This window comes from Channa argus, unplaced genomic scaffold (assembly GCF_033026475.1).
Source record: "Channa argus isolate prfri unplaced genomic scaffold, Channa argus male v1.0 Contig032, whole genome shotgun sequence".
NCBI classification, from domain to species: Eukaryota; Metazoa; Chordata; class Actinopteri; order Anabantiformes; family Channidae; genus Channa; species Channa argus.
In genome coordinates this window covers 334,572-352,594 of record NW_027125251.1, presented here as the reverse complement: position 1 = coordinate 352,594, position 18,023 = coordinate 334,572, and the positions used below count along the sequence as shown (strand labels likewise).

The window sequence follows — 18,023 nt, the reverse complement described above, 5'->3', positions numbered from 1 at the left end:
TCAGTTCAGCATGGAAATATCATTGCTACAGCTTTTATTTAGCCAGAAATCAAGAGTGTAAGTTTTTATGCGCTTAAAAGCAAATTCAGGCCTAATTAGCAAATATGCTTGTTTCTGCCAAATGCAGCAAAATACTGAAAGGAAAGTGGGTTTGCCTTTATTTTTGACCCAGAACAACTCAGTTCAGCATGGAAATATCATTGCTACAGCTTTTATTTAGCCAGAAATCAAAAGTGTAAGTTTTTATGTGCTTAAAAGCATTTTCAGGCCGAATGAGCTGATTTCTGCCAATTGCAGCAAAACACTGAAAGGAAAGTGGGTTTGCCTTCATATTTGACCCAGAACAACTCAGTTCATCATGGAAATATCATTGCAACAGCTTTTATTTAGCCAGAAATCAAGAGTGTACGTTTTTATGCGCTTAAAAGCATTTTCAGGCCGAATGAGCTGATTTCTGCCAATTGCAGCAAAATGTCAGGATCTTGTTGCACTTCCTGTCCCTGGACTTTTATTTTGTGGCCCCTTCTCCTTACTTCCTGTCCTTGGTTCTTTTCCCCAGCTTTGCCCTCGTTGTCCCTCATTGTTTGCACCTGTTCCACCCTCTATTTAAATTCAGTCTTCCCTTCACTCCCCTGCCAGATCCTCGTCATTGTTAATGTGGTCTCTGCTATTGTGGTCACTGTCTTCATCGCGGGCATCATTGTTGTCATTAATACCCTCACCAACTCCACAGTAGACTCTGGACTTTTGGTAAAGCCTGAAACTTACGTTCCTCGAACTCTTGGGAAATCTGGACTCCTCCATCTTGGACTTTGGTATCCTGGACTCTGTTTCCTGTGTGGTTTTGGTCTGAGGTTTTGCCTTTTGTTTAATTCAGTATTTTGGTCTAGTCCATAGTTTTTCTCCGCTTGTTTTATCCGGGTTTCTTTCATGTTTAGGTTTGCCGGTGCCTTATGTTGAGTTTGTTTGTGACTGCCTGCCTTTAGTCCTTGTATTAATGTGCTCTTGTGGTTTAACGTTTATCTGTGCCTGATTTACCCAGTAGCCTCTGTTAGTTCTTTCTTCTTCTTTCTCTAACTTGTCCCCTGAGCCCGAGCTGTGTTTATTTCTGGTAATTCGGTTCCCCTCTTGTTTTCAAGTTAACTCCTTTCGTGTGCTGGTCCTGTTCATCTTTTACATCTCTTTCAATAAAAGCCCCTTATTTTGCAAACCCTCGCTCTGTCTCTTCTCTTGGGTCCATCCCTTAACCTAAACGTGACACAAAATACTGAAAGGAAAGTGGGTTTGCCTTCATATTTGACCCAGAACAACTCAGTTCAGCATGGAAATATCATTGCTACAGCTTTTATTTAGCCAGAAATCAAGAGTGGAAGTTTTTATGCGCTTAAAAGCATTTTCAAGCCGAATGAGCACATATGATTGTTTCTGCTAAATGCAGCAAAATACTGAAAGGAAAGTGGGTTTGCCTTCATATTTGAGCCAGAACAACTCAGTTCAGCATGGAAATATCATTGCAACAGCTGGAGAAGTGGAAAGCATGACACTCGCTAAGAAGAAGATAAATGTGGCAAAGTACTAAAACGGTACTGGTCTAGTAGTAAAGAAGCACGATGGTTGACAAACCAATAAAGTAGCAAAACAGCAATGAAAGAACAAAATTGGATGAAAATATAGAACAATTTCTATGAATAAATAGGCAGTAGCACCAGCTTGTGCTGCCCGTAAACCCAAGCAAAAAAGCTTACAGCACCTGGAATTCCCAGGCGGTCTTCCTACCAAGTACTAACCAGGCCCGGCTCTATTTGGCTGCCGTGATCGGACGAGATCGGGCGCTTAGAGAGCGGTGTGGCCGTAAGCTGCATTTGACATCATCAACAGCTCTTAAAAACGCTGGAGAAGCAGAATGCATGACACTTGCTAAGAAGAAAATAAATGTGGCAAAGTACTATAACTGTACTGGTCTGTTACGCCCCTGTCTAGGGGGTCAGGGTGCAACATACAAAGATAAATTAGCATGTTCCCTCTCCGATCCCCAAACCAAAATCCAGGATCGAGATGTTCCAACAGACTGATATTTATTTTAAACGAAAGAAAGTGTCAAACAAAACATGACACTACAACTCAGGGCGAACCAAGGCCAACATAATAAACAAAATAAGCCATTTCCCACAGAAAGTGCTAGCTAGCCTGATAGAAATAAACAAACCAAAAGACAGTCGCTAACCCTAACTCCCTAATGTGAAAACAGTCCAAAGAAAAAGGCAGTTCACCCCTACAGATTTAATACTATTGACAAAATATACAATTTATAAACAAAACCACAGCACAAAACCTAACCATTCAAAAATGCTAAATAAGGTTTGGAAACCAAGAACAGCAAACAGGTGCTGTTGCCAGAAAGAGCCTCGCTAGCTGTTGGGAACCGTACTTTTAAAACTCCAGGAAGTGTAGGATGCACCAATCAGCTTCCTGCACTGCCCCCCAATCTGGCCAATCAGGCAGGGCACCTATAAGAACAACTAAATAAAAACAACACATATGGCCAGGACTGTAACATGGTCTACTAGTAATGAAGCACGATGATTGACAAACCAATAAAGTAGCAAAACAGCAATGAAAAAACAAAATTTGATGAAAATATAGAACAATTTCTATGAATAAATAGGCAGTAACACCAGCTTGTGCTGCCCGTAAACCCAAGCAAAAAAGCTTACAGCACCTGGTATTCCCAGGCGGTCTTCCTACCAAGTACTAACCAGGCCCGGCCCTATTTGGCTGCCGAGATCGGCCGAGATCGGGCGCTTCTTTTTTTTTTTTTTTTTTTTATCTTTTTATTATCAAAAATACACTTTACAAAAAGAAATTAGGTATATACAGAGATAAGTAAACAAAACATTACATCCATAGGCCTTTCAACTAAATTAAACAACTTAAAGCAAGATCTATTTCTCTAATGTAAATACATATATTTATAAATATAGGGGGATAACCATAACCACACATTGTAAACCTGTCATATATCTATCTATCTATATATATCTATATATATATAGATCTATATATCTATATATATATATAGATCTATATATATATATATACACCCATACTTTTACACACATATACCTCTCTATATACATCCATATCTATATATATACATATATATACATACAAACATATATACAAACACACACACACATACATTATACACATATACATTCATATACACATACACATACCCATATATATATATATTTATATATATATAAATATATATACACACACACATACATACATACAAATACATATACAATAATAGGTCAATAAAATTCACCCAAAATCAAAGTGCAATCTACCCTCCCCATCTAACACACATAAATCATTTTTTACCCCCCATTTAATGAGAAACCCCTCATTATCAACCGAAAACAGAATACTCAAATAATGTGACACCATATTTTGAAAAATCAACACCCTCTTCATCTTTTTCCCTTCATACAATGCATAATTCCTGGCTATATACACAACATGACGAGCTACACTCAACAAGAAATTCACTAACCCCACATTTATTTTTGTATGTCCCTTGTCTAACCCAAAACACCACACCCAATCCCATGCCTCACCTTCCAAACCAGTCACCTTACACTTATTTCTTAATAAACTTTTTACCCAATTCCTGAATTTTTGTGTGACCGCACAGCACAACAACAAGTGATTAAAATCCTCATCCTCCATCCCGCAGACCGCACATGTTCTCACATATGTGTGCTTACTGATCTGGTGTAGGACGACAGAGACAAGCACTCTCCTGTGACGCAGTCTGAAATTTGTATTAGCTATCGCAGGGGGGAGCCATTTATCATGCATATTAGTCCAGATTGTAGAAGTGGGTCGGGTAGGGAACACATGCGACCATGAGGAGTTTGCTGTGGGCTGTTTGAATATCTTGTCAGTTAGAACCTTGTACCAAAATTTTGACTGTAAATCTTTGAAATCCCTATTTTTGAGATCACAGGAGAGTGAAAAATCAATTCTGCCATCCCCCACCAGCTCACCATCTGCTTCCTGCAACTTCTCCCTCCATTCCAGTGGCATTCTCTGACAGATATCTGTACAGAAATGTAACACCTTGGCCCATCTGATGTTCACACCTGTCCTTCTTACTTTTTTAAGGACTTCCAGAGGGTTTAAGGCCCCTGTCTGGTCCAGAACATCCCCAATTTGGTGAAACACCCCATTTAAGGCCCCCCGGCTAACCAGGAATCTCTCCCGGCCACCGAGACGCGGGTTACCAAAGATTGGTTGCTTAAGTACATCTACTTTCGAAATCAATTTGCACTCTAGATGTGGCAAGACCTGAACCCACGCCTCAGCGGCCTCCTGGAAAAGTGGGTCTGCATCTGCCACAGGCCGTGCCAGCGCACTGCTGCATAAATTGTACTCCCCACACGCACCCCTCCTCCTTATCTCTGCGTCCAAGTAGTCCTTCCAAATATAATCTGTCTTATCATATAGCCATTTTTTAAAAAGTTTCAGTCTTAAAGATATTAATTTGGTTTTCAAATCACAGAGATTCAAACCCCCTTTTGCGTATGGCCCAACTAGTGTCTTGTGAGCAATAGTGAAGGCCTTGCCTTTCCACAAGAAACCGCTGATAGCGCTGCACAGCCCGGACAGTACATCGCCCGGCAGGTGACAGACCTGCATGGCATAGACCAGCCCCGGCACTATTATGGAGTTTATAATGACCACTCTTCCCTTCAGCCCAAGACCTCTCATCTTCCACAGCCCAAGCCTGGACCTACACCACGCGAGCCTCTCCTCCCAGGTTTTGCGGACGCTGACCAGCGGCTGAGGACAAATATATATCCCAAGTAGCTTGACCTCAGTCTCACCCCTTTTAAAATTCAGACCCACATCCCCTAGAGCAGACCCGGGCCCACAAATAAGGCTGGATTTCTCCCTATTAACTCGCGCTCCCGCCGCCTGCTCATATGCTTCAAGGTGCTTTAGCACCTGTTGTAAACTCTCACCATCCTTAACCATAATACTTATATCATCCGCATACTGAGCTATTTTGAACTCATTACCTTTGGGAGATGTTATCCCCTTGATAAGCGGATCGGTTATAATGGATTGTGCAAGAGGCTCTGCTACAATTGCATATAGCATAGCAGACAGCGGACATCCCTGCCTTACTGATCTCTCTAGGGGGAAAGGATCTGTTAAGAGGCCGTTACATTTCACGACACTAGTAGCCCGGCTGTACAACAACTTCACCCATTCTCGAAAAATTGGGCCGAACCCAAAAACCCCCAGACATCCAAAGAGAAACTCATGACTGACCCTGTCAAATGCCTTCTCCAAGTCAACACTGAGGTATATGCCCCCTGTCATCATTAGATTTTCAAAAGACAACTTTGTTGACAGGATGCAGTCAGCAATATCCCTCCCAGGAATACTGTAAGTCTGGGTAGGCCCAATTATCGAGCCGATCACTCCTTTGAGCCTAAAACCCAGTACCTTAGTCAGGATCTTATAGTCAGTGTTGAGCAGGCTAATTGGTCTATAGTTTGCTAGGTCAGATTTTTCCCCTTTATTTTTATACACTAGAGTGATCACTCCCCTCATGAAGGACTCTGCGCACCTGCCCTCCTCCTGTATGGCCAAAAACAGTCTGCAGAGGACAGGGGCAAGCAGGTAACTGAAATGCTGATAGAATTCAGCTTAGAGACCGTCCGAACCTGGGCTCCTTGATGTATTCAGGGCTAAGATTGCCTCTTTCACTTCTTCCAGCTGGATGTTTTCATCACACAAAGCCGCATCCTCGTGACTGAGGGAGCAGCTAATTTTCCCAAGTACTTGATTTAACTTTATCTGTGATATCTTTTGCCTACTAAACAAATTGGAATAGAAATCTTGCACGGTTTGTAAAATATCCACTGAATCAGTATGTGTGTTACCCTCCGAGTCCTTTATTTCAGAAATATATGTTTTGGTCTGTTTCCTCTTTTCCAAACCCAGAAAAAATGCAGTACAGCGCTCACCTTTCAACATATGCTGCGCTTTGCTGCGGATCATTGCACCCCCGCATTTTCTCTCATCCAGCTGTCTCAACTGCTCCCTCAGCACAAGATACGTCTCCAACGGATGTCCACACCCAGCCTCAACCAACTCAAGCTCCTTTTTCAGGCGGTCCCTCTGCTCATCCTCCTCTCTTTTCTCTCTTTGTCTTTTCTCTCTGCTCAATGCGATGCAGCGCTTCTTGATTTTTAACTTAGTGCGCTCCCACCACTCAATGATGTCAACCACAAACTCACTTTGATCACATAGAGCAGAGAGAAAAGACTCCATTTTTGCCCTAAAAAACCCATCCTCTAAGAGGCTTGAATTAAAGCACCACAAGCCCCCATTCCTCTGCACCCTGCCCTCCCCTAGAGCCACTCTCAGAGAGGCATGATCACTCCAAGTGCAAAACTCATATTTACAGTTATTTAAAACCGTAACCAAACCTGACGCTAGCAAGCACAAATCTATTCTAGATTGTTTCAGCCTGCCCAACACCACTTGCCTGCGCGAATACGCACGGGTACCGGGGTTCAGTACTCTCCATGCATCCATCAAGTCACACTCTTCCATCCATTCAAACACAGCCGACCTACTAGTGTCATTCTTAAATTTATTGTTGACACCCACATCTATCCTAGCCAGTGTCAAATTCCAGTCCCCTATCACCACCGAGCGATCATCTGTCCATCTTTTACAGCGCCTGAAAAAAACCCTCCTCTCTCCTTCCCTATTTGGCCCATATAAATTCACAATTCTATATCTCTGACTCTGTTCAATTACATCAATCACCAGTAGCCTTCCCTGATCATCCTTAGAAATTTGCAGGACACTCTCAAACAATCCAGGCTTTACAAAGATTGCTACCCCTGCAGTTTTGTCTGGGGAGAGAGAATAAAAAAGATCCCCTCTCCAAAAGCACTTTATGCTTTTTATTGTCTCAGAGGTCCACCTGCATTCCTGGACGCACAGGATGTCACACAGCATTTTCCCGCAAAGCTGTTCAATTTTCTCAAAGTTTTTAAGACCATTCAAATTTTGAGAGAGAAGCAGCATTCCCAGAAAAAAAACTAAAATCGGCCCTGTCATTTTTTGGCATATTTCTTACCTTTATTTCTATACCCTCCCTCAGTTCCACTTGGCTTACCCTGCTGTGCCCTCTTCCTGACCCGTTTTACCCATTGGACATCCATCTCTAAATCTGAGTCCACGCTACTAGCCTGGGGAGCCAGCAGGGCTACATCAGAAGTGGGTATTCGAGTGGTGGACTCTATTTCATTTTGAGAGTGAGGCTCATTCGGCTCAGGCCGTGGTGAGCCTAGCCAGCCCCCTTCAGGGCGACTCGCCGCATCCCCGCTCCAGTCCGCCAGCACATGATCCATACTGGATCCTAGCTCATCGACCCCCTCATTTCTTATGCCCTCTTGCACCAACAAGTCAGCACTCTGTGACACCACCTCATCTCCAAGCTCATTCCCACTCTCTGTCTTGCTACCCAGGGCTGGCTCCTCTGCAGGCCTGACATTACTCCACTCATCATCAGAGATGGAGTCCCGGTCTACCTCCCCTTCCCCTTCACCTGCATTATGGCAATTACATTGCTCCGCTGGGGCATGGCACGCAACACACCTGTGCACCCAGGCATCACACTCACGTGCATAATGACCCTGTTTATTGCATTTAAAGCATGTGAAATCTGGGCAATCTCTAACTATATGCCCAGGCTGTAAACACATCCTACACACTTTAACTTGATTATTATGAATAACTCTGAAGTATTCTGGCCCTGTGGCCGTCATAAATTTCGAGGAATATGGTAATGACTGCACAGTTTCATTAAATTTAACTTTTACATATCTTGTTCCGTCCGCCACGTCAGTCCCAGGCCACAACCGTCTTTTAATAGGAGAGATTGCTCTCACTCCCCACACATCCAGTTTTTCTAAAATGTCCTCATCCGCAATATAGGCAGGCAAATTCAAAAATGACACCACCAATTCATCGATAACTAAAGTTTTCACCATCACCACTGCTCTACCCACTTTAAATCCATCTAAAAGTCTTTTCTTTCCAGCTTCGCTCTTGACCGTCACCTCATATTTATTCGGCCCCGTCTCACGCAATGCAACGATGCCTCCACACACATCACGCATTGCTCTCAGCAGTTCCATTGTCTTAACTTTCTCTTCTCCCACCACCTCAGCCAATACAGTCAAGTCCCTATCATACCGCATTTCTTTCCGTGTCTCTGTCGCTCCACCCGGCTCCGATCGCGTGCTTACCCGTTCTCCCTGTTGTCTCTCATCTGCCGCCAAACAGTCATTCTCCATTCTCCGTCCAGGCCGCTCCTTTGCAATCTCCATTCTTTTCTCAATCTGCTTGACACCCTTATTCAGCGACTTCCTCGTCTCCTCCGCCAGCTCCAGCTCATTCCCTCTCCATGCGCTTTCCCCATAGACGCCAATTTTCTCCGTATCCATTCTTCTCCTTCCACTCTTTCCAGCCACTGTTAAACAGGCTTCTTCTTCTCGCATGCCTCTGCCGTTCTCCATTATGAGCAGTCTATCAGAAATCGCGCGAAAAAGAAAACCCAAAAAAGTTCAAAAACTAGAAAAACCACAAAAAATAAAGGCGCCCCCGAACGGAGAAACTCCGCCGGGGGGTTTCATAAAAATAATGAATACAAACTCAAACGCACTACACTGGATAGGCCAAACACTAATACGAAAACGAAAAATGCACGTCAAACGCGAAGCAGCTCACATACGTGTCCCTTCCTGAAAGCACACTGACTCAGAAAGACCATACCCCTGTCCTCCTCCAATCGGGCGCTTAGAGAGCGGTGTGGCCGTAAGCTGCATTTGACATCATCAACAGCTCTTAAAAACGCTGGAGAAGCAGAATGCATGACACTTGCTAAGAAGAAGATAAATGTGGCAAAGTACAAAGTACTATAACTGTACTGGTCTGTTACGCCCCTGTCTAGGGGTTCAGGGTGCAACATACAAAGATAAATTAGTATGTTCCCTCTCTGATCCCCAAACCAAAATCCAGGATCGAGATGTTCCAACAGAATGATATTTATTTTAAACGAACATTTCCCACAGAAAGTGCTAGCTAGCCCGATAGAAATAAACAAACCAAAAGACAGTCGCTAACCCTAACTCCCTAATGTGAAAAAAAGAGAAAACAATCAAAAGAAAATGGCTGTTCACCCCTACAGATTTAATACTATTTACAAAATATACAATTTATAAACAAAACCACGGCACAAAACCTAACAATTCAAAAATGCTAAATAAGGTTTGGAAACCAAGAACAGCAAACAGGTGCTGATGCCAGAAGGAGCCTCGCTAGCTGTTGGGAACCGTACTTTTAAAACTCCAGGAAGTGTAGGATGGACCAATCAGCTTCCTGTACTGCCCCTCAATCCGGCCAATCAGGCAGGGCACCTATAAGAACGACAAAATAAAAACAACACATATGGCCAGGACCGTAACATGGTCTACTAGTAATGAAGCACGATGGTTGACAAACCAATAAAGTAGCAAAACAGCAATGAAAGAACAAAATTTGATGAAAATATACAACAATTTCTATGAATAAATAGGCAGTAACACCAGTTTGTGCTGCCCGTAAACCCAAGTAAAAAAGCTTACAGCACCTGGTATTCCCAGGCGGTCTTCCTACCAAGTACTAACCAGGCCCGGCTCTATTTGGCTGCCGAGATCGGACGAGATCGGGCGCTTAGAGAGCGGTGTGGCCGTAAGCTGCATTTGACATAGTCAACAGCTCTTAAAAACGCTGGAGAAGCAGAATGCATGACACTTGCTAAGAAGAAGATAAATGTGGCAAAGTACAAAGTACTATAACTGTACTGGTCTGTTACGCCCCTGTCCAGGGGGTCAGGGTGCAACATACAAAGATAAATTAGCATGTTCCCTCTCCGATCCCCAAACCAAAATCCAGTATCGAGATGTTCCAACAGAATGATATTTATTTTAAACGAAAGAAAGTGTCAAACAAAACATGACACTACAACTCAGGGCGAACCAAGGCCAACATAATAAACAAAATAAGCCATTTCCCACAGAAAGTGCTAGCTAGCCTGATAGAAATAAACAAACCAAAAGACAGTCGCTAACCCTAACTCCCAAAGTGAAAACAATCCAAAGAAAATGGCAGTTCACCCCTACAGATTTAATACGAATTACAAAATATACAATTTATAAACAAAACCACGGCACAAAACCTAACAATTCAAAAATGCTAAATAAGGTTTGGAAACCAAGAACAGCAAACAGGTGTTGCTGCCAGAAAGAGCCTCGCTAGCTGTTGGGAACCGTACTTTTAAAACTCCAGGAAGTGTAGGATGGACCAATCAGCTTCCTGTACTGCCCCCCAACCCGGCCAATCAGGCAGGGCACCTATAAGAACAACAAAATAAAAACAACACATATGGCCAGGACCGTAACATGGTCTACTAGTAATGAAGCACGATGGTTGAAAAACCAATAAAGTAGCAAAACAGCAATGAAAGAATAAAATTTGATGAAATTTGATATTACTATAACTGTACTGGTCTGTTACGCCCCTGTCCAGGGGGTCAGGGTGCAACATACAAAGATAAATTAGCATGTTCCCTCTCCGATCCCCAAACAAAAATCCAGTATCGAGATGTTCCAACAGAATGATATTTATTTTAAACGAAAGAAAGTGTCAAACAAAACATGACACTACAACTCAGGGCGAACCAAGGCCAACATAATAAACAAAATAAGCCATTTCCCACAGAAAGTGCTAGCTAGCCTGATAGAAATAAACAAACCAAAAGACAGTCGCTAAGCCTAACTCCCTAATGTGAAAACAAGAGAAAACAATCAAAAGAAAATGGCTGTTCACCCTTACAGATTTAATACGAATTACAAAATATACAATTTATAAACAAAACCACGGCACAAAACCTAACAATTCAAAAATGCTAAATAAGGTTTGGAAACCAAGAACAGCAAACAGGTGTTGCTGCCAGAAAGAGCCTCGCTAGCTGTTGGGAACCGTACTTTTAAAACTCCAGGAAGTGTAGGATGGACCAATCAGCTTCCTGTACTGCCCCCCAACCCGGCCAATCAGGCAGGGCACCTATAAGAACAACAAAATAAAAACAACACATATGGCCAGGACCGTAACATGGTCTACTAGTAATGAAGCACGATGGTTGAAAAACCAATAAAGTAGCAAAACAGCAATGAAAGAACAAAATTTGATGAAATTTGATATTACTATAACTGTACTGGTCTGTTACGCCCCTGTCCAGGGGGTCAGGGTGCAACATACAAAGATAAATTAGCATGTTCCCTCTCCGATCCCCAAACCAAAATCCAGTATCGAGATGTTCCAACAGAATGATATTTATTTTAAACGAAAGAAAGTGTCAAACAAAACATGACACTACAACTCAGGGCGAACCAAGGCCAACATAATAAACAAAATAAGCCATTTCCCACAGAAAGTGCTAGCTAGCCTGATAGAAATAAACAAACCAAAAGACAGTCGCTAACCCTAACTCCCTAATGTGAAAACAAGAGAAAACAATCAAAAGAAAATGGCTGTTCACCCCTACAGATTTAATACGAATTACAAAATATACAATTTATAAACAAAACCACGGCACAAAACCTAACAATTCAAAAATGCTAAATAAGGTTTGGAAACCAAGAACAGCAAACAGGTGCTGCTGCCAGAAAGAGCCTCGCTAGCTGTTGGGAACCGTACTTTTAAAACTCCAGGAAGTGTAGGATGGACCAATCAGCTTCCTGTACTGCCCCTCAATCCGGCCAATCAGGCAGGGCACCTATAAGAACAACAAATCAAAAACAACACATATGGCCAGGACCGTAACATGGTCTACTAGTAATGAAGCACGATGGTTGACAAACCAATAAAGTAGCAAAACAGCAATGAAAGAACAAAATTTTATGAAAATATAGAACAATTTCTATGAATAAATAGGCAGTAACACCAGCTTGTGCTGCCCGTAAACCCAAGAAAAAAAGCTTACAGCACCTGGTATTCCCAGGCAGTCTTCCTACCAAGTACTAACCAGGCCCGGCTCTATTTGGCTGCCGAGATCGGACGAGATCGGGCGCTTAGAGAGCTGTGTGGCCGTAAGCTGCATTTGACATCATCAACAGCTCTTAAAAACGCTGGAGAAGCAGAATGCATGACACTTGCTAAGAAGAAGATAAATGTGGCAAAGTACAAAGTACTATAACTGTACTGGTCTGTTACGCCCCTGTCTAGGGGGTCAGGGTGCAACATACAAAGATAAATTAGCATGTTCCCTCTCCGATCCCCAAACCAAAATCCAGTATCGAGATGTTCCAACAGAATGATATTTATTTTAAACGAAAGAAAGTGTCAAACAAAACATGACACTACAACTCAGGGCGAACCAAGGCCAACATAATAAACAAAATAAGCCATTTCCCACAGAAAGTGCTAGCTAGCCTGATAGAAATAAACAATCCAAAAGACAGTCGCTAACCCTAACTCCCTAATGTGAAAACAAGAGAAAACAATCAAAAGAAAATGGCTGTTCACCCCTACAGATTTAATACGAATTACAAAATATACAATTTATAAACAAAACCACGGCACAAAACCTAACAATTCAAAAATGCTAAATAAGGTTTGGAAACCAAGAACAGCAAACAGGTGCTGCTGCCAGAAAGAGCCTCGCTAGCTGTTGGGAACCGTACTTTTAAAACTCCAGGAAGTGTAGGATGGACCAATCAGCTTCCTGTACTGCCCCCCAATCCGGCCAATCAGGCAGGGCACCTATAAGAACAAGAAAATAAAAACAACACATATGGCCAGGACCGTAACATGGTCTACTAGTAATGAAGCACGATGGTTGACAAACCAATAAAGTAGCAAAACAGAAATGAAAGAACAAAATTTGATGAAAATATAGAACAATTTCTATGAATAAATAGGCAGTAACACCAGCTTGTGCTGCCCGTAAACCCAAGCAAAAAAGCTTACAGCACCTGGTATTCCCACGCGGTCTTCCTACCAAGTACTAACCAGGCCCGGCTCTATTTGGCTGCCAAGATCGGACGAGATCGGGCGCTTAGAGAGCGGTGTGGCCGTAAGCTGCATTTGACATCGTCAACAGCTCTTAAAAACGCTGGAGAAGCAGAATGCATGACACTTGCTAAGAAGAAGATAAATGTGGCAAAGTACAAAGTACTATAACTGTACTGGTCTGTTACGCCCCTGTCAAGGGGGTCAGGGTGCAACATACAAAGATAAATTAGCATGTTCCCTCTCCGATCCCCAAACCAAAATCCAGGATCGAGATGTTCCAACAGAATGATATTTATTTTAAACGAAAGAAAGTGTCAAACAAAACATGACACTACAATTCAGAGCGAACCAAGGCCAACATAATAAACAAAATAAGCCATTTCCCACAGAAAGTGCTAGCTAGCCTGATAGAAATAAACAAACCAAAAGACAGTCGCTAACCCTAACTCCCAAAGTGAAAACAATCCAAAGAAAATGGCAGTTCACCCCAACAGATTTAATACTATTTACAAAATATACAATTTATAAACAAAACCACGGCATAAAACCTAACAATTCAAAAATGCTAAATAAGGTTTGGAAACCAAGAACAGCAAACAGGTGTTACTGCCAGAAAGAGCCTCGCTAGCTGTTGGGAACCGTACTTTTAAAACTCCAGGAAGTGTAGGATGGACCAATCAGCTTCCTGTACTGCCCCCCAATCCGGCCAATCAGGCAGGGCACCTATAAGAACAACAAAATAAAAACAACACATATGGCCAGGACCGTAACATGGTCTACTAGTAATGAAGCACGATGGTTGAAAAACCAATAAAGTAGCAAAACAGCAATGAAAGAACAAAATTTGATGAAAATATAGCAAATTTCTATGAATAAATAGGCAGTAACACCAGCTTGTGCTGCCCGTAAACCCAAGCAAAAAAGCTTACAGCACCTGGTATTCCCAGGCGGTCTTCCTACCAAGTACTAACCAGGCCCGGCTCTATTTGGCTGCCGAGATCGGACGAGATCGGGCGCTTAGAGAGCGGTGTGGCCGTAAGCTGCATTTGACATCATCAACAGCTCTTAAAAACGCTGGAGAAGCAGAATGCATGACACTTGCTAAGAAGAAAATAAATGTGGCAAAGTACAAAGTACTATAACTGTACTGGTCTGTTACGCCCCTGTCCAGGGGGTCAGGGTGCAACATACAAAGATAAATTAGCATGTTCCCTCTCCGATCCCCAAACCAAAATCCAGGATCGAGATGTTCCAACAGAATGATATTTATTTTAAACGAAAGAAAGTGTCAAACAAAACATGACACTACAACTCAGGGCGAACCAAGGCCAACATAATAAACAAAATAAGCCATTTCCCACAGAAAGTGCTAGCTAGCCTGATAGAAATAAACAAACCAAAAGACAGTCGCTAACCCTAACTCCCTAATGTGAAAACAAGAGAAAACAATCAAAAGAAAATGGCTGTTCACCCCTACAGATTTAATACGAATTACAAAATATACAATTTATAAACAAAACCACGGCACAAAACCTAACAATTCAAAAATGCTAAATAAGGTTTGGAAACCAAGAACAGCAAACAGGTGTTGCTGCCAGAAAGAGCCTCGCTAGCTGTTGGGAACCGTACTTTTAAAACTCCAGGAAGTGTAGGATGGACCAATCAGCTTCCTGTACTGCCCCCCAACCCGGCCAATCAGGCAGGGCACCTATAAGAACAACAAAATAAAAACAACACATATGGCCAGGACCGTAACATGGTCTACTAGTAATGAAGCACGATGGTTGACAAACCAATAAAGTAGCAAAACAGCAATGAAAGAACAAAATTTGATGAAATTTGATATTACTATAACTGTACTGGTCTGTTACGCCCCTGTCCAGGGGGTCAGGGTGCAACATACAAAGATAAATTAGCATGTTCCCTCTCCGATCCCCAAACCAAAATCCAGTATCGAGATGTTCCAACAGAATGATATTTATTTTAAACGAAAGAAAGTGTCAAACAAAACATGACACTACAACTTAGGGCGAACCAAGGCCAACATAATAAACAAAATAAGCCATTTCCCACAGAAAGTGCTAGCTAGCCTGATAGAAATAAACAAACCAAAAGACAGTCGCTAACCCTAACTCCCTAATGTGAAAACAAGAGAAAACAATCAAAAGAAAATGGCTGTTCACCCCTACAGATTTAATACGAATTACAAAATATACAATTTATAAACAAAACCACGGCACAAAACCTAACAATTCAAAAATGCTAAATAAGGTTTGGAAACCAAGAACAGCAAACAGGTGCTGCTGCCAGAAAGAGCCTCGCTAGCTGTTGGGAACCGTACTTTTAAAACTCCAGGAAGTGTAGGATGGACCAATCAGCTTCCTGTACTGCCCCTCAATCCGGCCAATCAGGCAGGGCACCTATAAGAACGAGAAAATAAAAACAACACATATGGCCAGGACCGTAACATGGTCTACTAGTAATGAAGCACGATGGTTGAAAAACCAATAAAGTAGCAAAACAGCAATGAAAGAACAAAATTTGATGAAATTTGATATTACTATAACTGTACTGGTCTGTTACGCCCCTGTCCAGGGGGTCAGGGTGCAACATACAAAGATAAATTAGCATGTTCCCTCTCCGATCCCCAAACCAAAATCCAGTATCGAGATGTTCCAACAGAATGATATTTATTTTAAACGAAAGAAAGTGTCAAACAAAACATGACACTACAACTCAGGGCGAACCAAGGCCAACATAATAAACAAAATAAGCCATTTCCCACAGAAAGTGCTAGCTAGCCTGATAGAAATAAACAAACCAAAAGACAGTCGCTAACCCTAACTCCCTAATGTGAAAACAAGAGAAAACAATCAAAAGAAAATGGCTGTTCACCCCTACAGATTTAATACGAATTACAAAATATACAATTTATAAACAAAACCACGGCACAAAACCTAACAATTCAAAAATGCTAAATAAGGTTTGGAAACCAAGAACAGCAAACAGGTGCTGCTGCCAGAAAGAGCCTCGCTAGCTGTTGGGAACCGTACTTTTAAAACTCCAGGAAGTGTAGGATGGACCAATCAGCTTCCTGTACTGCCCCTCAATCCGGCCAATCAGGCAGGGCACCTATAAGAACAACAAATCAAAAACAACACATATGGCCAGGACCGTAACATGGTCTACTAGTAATGAAGCACGATGGTTGACAAACCAATAAAGTAGCAAAACAGCAATGAAAGAACAAAATTTGATGAAAATATAGAACAATTTCTATGAATAAATAGGCAGTAACACCAGCTTGTGCTGCCCGTAAACCCAAGAAAAAAAGCTTACAGCACCTGGTATTCCCAGGCAGTCTTCCTACCAAGTACTAACCAGGCCCGGCTCTATTTGGCTGCCGAGATCGGACGAGATCGGGCGCTTAGAGAGCTGTGTGGCCGTAAGCTGCATTTGACATCATCAACAGCTCTTAAAAACGCTGGAGAAGCAGAATGCATGACACTTGCTAAGAAGAAGATAAATGTGGCAATGTACAAAGTACTATAACTGTACTGGTCTGTTACGCCCCTGTCTAGGGGGTCAGGGTGCAACATACAAAGATAAATTAGCATGTTCCCTCTCCGATCCCCAAACCAAAATCCAGTATCGAGATGTTCCAACAGAATGATATTTATTTTAAACGAAAGAAAGTGTCAAACAAAACATGACACTACAACTCAGGGCGAACCAAGGCCAACATAATAAACAAAATAAGCCATTTCCCACAGAAAGTGCTAGCTAGCCTGATAGAAATAAACAATCCAAAAGACAGTCGCTAACCCTAACTCCCTAATGTGAAAACAAGAGAAAACAATCAAAAGAAAATGGCTGTTCACCCCTACAGATTTAATACTATTTACAAAATATACAATTTATAAACAAAACCACGGCATAAAACCTAACAATTCAAAAATGCTAAATAAAGTTTGGAAACCAAGAACAGCAAACAGGTGCTGCTGCCAGAAAGAGCCTCGCTAGCTGTTGGGAACCGTACTTTTAAAACTCCAGGAAGTGTAGGATGGACCAATCAGCTTCCTGTACTGCCCCCCAATCCGGCCAATCAGGCAGGGCACCTATAAGAACAAGAAAATAAAAACAACACATATGGCCAGGACCGTAACATGGTCTACTAGTAATGAAGCACGATGGTTGACAAACCAATAAAGTAGCAAAACAGTAATGAAAGAACAAAATTTGATGAAAATATAGAACAATTTCTATGAATAAATAGGCAGTAACACCAGCTTGTGCTGCCCGTAAACCCAAGCAAAAAAGCTTACAGCACCTGGTATTCCCACGCGGTCTTCCTACCAAGTACTAACCAGGCCCGGCTCTATTTGGCTGCCAAGATCGGACGAGATCGGGCGCTTAGAGAGCGGTGTGGCCGTAAGCTGCATTTGACATCGTCAACAGCTCTTAAAAACGCTGGAGAAGCAGAATGCATGACACTTGCTAAGAAGAAGATAAATGTGGCAAAGTACAAAGTACTATAACTGTACTGGTCTGTTACGCCCCTGTCAAGGGGGTCAGGGTGCAACATACAAAGATAAATTAGCATGTTCCCTCTCCGATCCCCAAACCAAAATCCAGGATCGAGATGTTCCAACAGAATGATATTTATTTTAAACGAAAGAAAGTGTCAAACAAAACATGACACTACAATTCAGAGCGAACCAAGGCCAACATAATAAACAAAATAAGCCATTTCCCACAGAAAGTGCTAGCTAGCCTGATAGAAATAAACAAACCAAAAGACAGTCGCTAACCCTAACTCCCAAAGTGAAAACAATCCAAAGAAAATGGCAGTTCACCCCAACAGATTT

At 42.1% G+C, this 18,023-nt stretch overlaps 7 pseudogenes; all 7 read right to left on the bottom strand.

Moving 5' to 3' along the window:
- Positions 1-1,738: 1,738 nt before the first annotated feature.
- On the bottom strand, positions 1,739-1,857 carry LOC137116973 (5S ribosomal RNA; annotated as a pseudogene).
- Positions 1,858-9,718: 7,861 nt separating this feature from the next.
- LOC137116787 (5S ribosomal RNA) lies at positions 9,719-9,837 on the bottom strand (annotated as a pseudogene).
- A 2,280-nt stretch (positions 9,838-12,117) lies between these two features.
- On the bottom strand, positions 12,118-12,236 carry LOC137117000 (5S ribosomal RNA; annotated as a pseudogene).
- An 867-nt stretch (positions 12,237-13,103) lies between these two features.
- Positions 13,104-13,222, bottom strand: LOC137116938 (5S ribosomal RNA; annotated as a pseudogene).
- Positions 13,223-14,077: 855 nt separating this feature from the next.
- Positions 14,078-14,196, bottom strand: LOC137116786 (5S ribosomal RNA; annotated as a pseudogene).
- Positions 14,197-16,487: 2,291 nt separating this feature from the next.
- Positions 16,488-16,606, bottom strand: LOC137116999 (5S ribosomal RNA; annotated as a pseudogene).
- Positions 16,607-17,473: 867 nt separating this feature from the next.
- Positions 17,474-17,592, bottom strand: LOC137116937 (5S ribosomal RNA; annotated as a pseudogene).
- Between the last annotated feature and the right edge of the window lie 431 nt (positions 17,593-18,023).